Genomic DNA, 2,625 nt, shown 5'->3' with positions numbered 1-2,625 from the left:
TGAAGGCAATCATGCCATATGCCAACTGTCCTGGCTTGACACAATTCACACCTCTTTAACCTGGGGTTACCCCATCTCTGGATCTGTAAAGATTTAATCACCTGCTAATGCTCGCATTCCAAGCATTGTCTGGCATCTTTGAATCTGTCTATATATATGTTTCTGGAACAGACCTCTTCATTCGCCTGAGGAAGGAGCAGCGCTCTGAAAGCTAGTGACATCGAAACAAACCTGTTGGACTTTAACCTGGTGTTGTAAGACTTCTTACTGTGCTCACCCCAGTCCAACGCCGGCATCTCCACATCATATGCCTCCTTTTTAAAAAAATTTTTCCTTTTCTGAGTTACCAAGCCAGGGCTCAGAGTGTGGGTCAGGAGCGAACCCCTAATCCAGCTCCTCGCCTGCTCCAAAAAACTAATTCAAATTGAATCGAATTCATGGTCCCCACAAGAGAGACATACCAGATCTGAACCCAAAGGCTCAATCTACAGATACTTGATCTTAGCCAAAAGGCCGAGAAGCGATACATCATATGCCTCCTTGACTACCTTCTCCACCTGTGTTGCCCCTTCAGTGACCTCTGGACCTGTACCCTCTCTGACTGTCAATACTCTTGAGGGTTCTACTATTCCCTACCTGCATTAGACCTTCCAAAATGCATTACCTCACATTTGTCCGGATTAAACTCCATCTGCCATCTCTCCGCCCAAGTCTCCAAACGATCTAAATCCTGCTGTATCCTCAGACAGTCCTCATCGCTATCCGCAATTCCACCAACCTTTGTGTCGTCTGCAAACGTACTAATCAGACCAGTTACATTTTCCTCACTACGAACAGCAAAGGTCCCAGCACTGATCCCTGCGGATCCTGCAAACCTCACTATCACAACTTATAAATTGCATGTACTTCCAGTTATTCATCCCCCATTGCCTAAGTAGATTGCATGGCACTCACCAAGACACTTCCATCTCTTGCAAGACAATATGGTGGACAAGTAATGGTCGCAGAAGAAAACCGAAGAATGACAGGCATGCCTATGTATCCTGACTCCATGGTAGAGATAATGTTGGCCATTACTGGGCTTCCCATTAGTGAGGCCATGAAAGAGGGAAAGGCTTACTGGTGCATCAGTGTATCGCAAAAATATGTTAATACCGAAGCCTCAAAGTCAGGAAAAAGTCATTCAGCACATGGCCCTGAACTCCCTGGAGATGTTTGAACTTGAAATAAGTGTGGATAGCAACATCAGAAGAAATCAACCGATAATTAACCTGTAAGTAGTTGATGGTCCCTTCAAATAGCACTCGTTGGGGGTGAGGGAGCTCCATTCGTTTGTTTAAGGGCTGTTCAGCTGGTGAGGTGAAGACAGAGCATCGGTTAGAATGTTGAGATCCAAGTTGGCAGCGCTGGTGTCAAATCCTGTAGAACCTCTACAGTACAGAAGGAGGCCATTTAGCCCATCGAGTATGCACTGACCCACTCTCCCAACCCATTCCTGTGACCCCACCTAACCTTCAAATCCAGAGACACTAAGGGACAATTCTATCATGGCCAATCCACCTAACATGCATATCTTTGGACTGTGGGAGGACACCGGAGCACTGAGGGGAACGAGGAGAAAGTGAAAACTCCACACAGACAGTCACCCAAGGCCAAAAATCAGTATTGAATGCTGATTAACATCATGATGTGCATCCTCCTCATTGTGCTGGCAGACATTAGCTGCATGAGAACTAACACCCTCAGCATTATGGCATCTGGCTCAATCTTTTTGTCTCTTCTCTGAATAACTAGTTCAGTCATCGCCACTACATAATTATATTATAGAGGTTGAACCAAACAACTGAAATGAGATCCAGCATACAAAAGGTGAGCTCTTAGAACTGAGGCCTAAGCCATTGAAATAAGCATAAAGGAAAACCAAAATACGTTGAATAATTTAAAGAAATGGGAACAGAGAAGATTTGTAAATTTGCAAAATTAACCTACATAAATGGCAGAAAGACAAAATAGGAAACAAGAGAGGAAAAATATTAGCAGGGAGAAGACTTTCGAAGAAATAACAATATTGGCGTCGGGCAACGGGGAATCCCACCCCAGATCTATGGAAGAACTTAAGTTAAATTGATATGATACAAATAAAAACTGGGTGAAGGTGGAGGAGAGAGTTCACAGTCTGAAGTTGTTGAACTCCATGTTAAGTTCGGGAGGTTGTAACGTGCCTAATCGGAAGATGAGCTGCTGTTCCTCCAGTTTGCGCTGGGCTTCACTGGAACATTGCAGCAGGCCAAGGACAGACATGTGGACCTGAGAGCAGGACTGTGAGTTGAAATGGAAAGCGACGCGAAGGTCTGGGTCCGACTTGCGGATGGACCGAAGGTGTTCTGCAAAGTGGTCACCCAGTCTGCGTACGGTAGACTGAATTGGGAGCAGCAAATGCAATAGATCAGATTGAAGTACGTGCACATGAAGCGCTGCCTCACTTGAAAAGAGTGTTTAGGCCCTGGGATGGTGAGCAGGGAGAAGGTAAAGGGGCAGGTGTTGCACTTTCTACGATTGCATGCATAGGTGCCGCGGGAAGAGGATCAAGTATTGGGAGTGATGGAGGAGTGGACCAGGGTATCC

General features: G+C 45.6%; 1 non-coding gene across 1 annotated transcript; it reads right to left on the bottom strand.

Moving 5' to 3' along the window:
• Positions 1-330: 330 nt before the first annotated feature.
• Positions 331-525, bottom strand: LOC140385004 (U2 spliceosomal RNA). The gene has a single exon (XR_011933268.1). It is a non-coding gene; the product is annotated as a U2 spliceosomal RNA (small nuclear RNA).
• Positions 526-2,625: the final 2,100 nt, after the last annotated feature.

The sequence above is a fragment of the Scyliorhinus torazame genome, chromosome 10, assembly GCF_047496885.1.
Source record: "Scyliorhinus torazame isolate Kashiwa2021f chromosome 10, sScyTor2.1, whole genome shotgun sequence".
Classification (NCBI taxonomy): domain Eukaryota; kingdom Metazoa; phylum Chordata; class Chondrichthyes; order Carcharhiniformes; family Scyliorhinidae; genus Scyliorhinus; species Scyliorhinus torazame.
The sequence above is the reverse complement of the archived record's forward strand: the minus strand, read 5'-3'. Positions and strand labels throughout refer to the sequence as shown.